The sequence below is a fragment of the Apteryx rowi genome, unplaced genomic scaffold (assembly GCF_003343035.1).
Source record: "Apteryx rowi isolate R43461 unplaced genomic scaffold, aptRow1 scaffold_559, whole genome shotgun sequence".
NCBI classification, from domain to species: Eukaryota; Metazoa; Chordata; class Aves; order Apterygiformes; family Apterygidae; genus Apteryx; species Apteryx rowi.
In genome coordinates, this window is record NW_020450826.1 from 417931 (window position 1) to 418619 (window position 689).

Genomic DNA, 689 nt, shown 5'->3' on the forward strand with positions numbered 1-689 from the left:
ACAGGCAACACTCTCTCAAGTGCCCCTGCTATCGCATTTCTACAGCCCGTCGCCTGACTTAAAAGCATCCCCGAAGTATCTCTGCCTCTAACCATTTTCGCTTCCACGGCCACGGTCCCAACACAAGTGCCTCCGACATAAACGCTGCAATTACATGGATTGCTAGTTTTGAGGGGAGTTAACCTAAAACCTCTTTCTTTATGCGCTCTATTTTTACCCTGACACAAACGCAGTTTCCTAAAATGCACGCCGGGCGGTATTTACGCGGCTGATCCAGCACAACCGCACGCTCCCCTTGGAGAGAAATGCTGCGGGCAGCCGGCTCGCGAGGGGGACGGCGTCTCCCCCGCTGTTTCGCTCCCAGCGCGGGCCGGGCGCGGCGAGGGTTCCCACCGTCCCGAACGCTCCGCGTGCGCGCAGCCCGCCCTACCTGCTCCGCGCCGCCGACAACGCCTTCCAGGCGGCCCGGGGACACGCCCCCCGCGACGCCTATTGGCCGCCGCGGCGCCCGCGGGCAGCCACTGCGGCGCTCAGTGGCCCGGCGCCCTGTCCGTCAGCGCCGCCTGTCAAAACAAGCCCGGCTCGGGCACAAGGGAGCGGTGCTGCCGCGGCAGCGCTTCCTGCGCGCGCTCTCCGCACGGTGCTGCCCGCGCAGCGCCCGCCCCGCGCGACCTGCCCGTGCCTCCGGC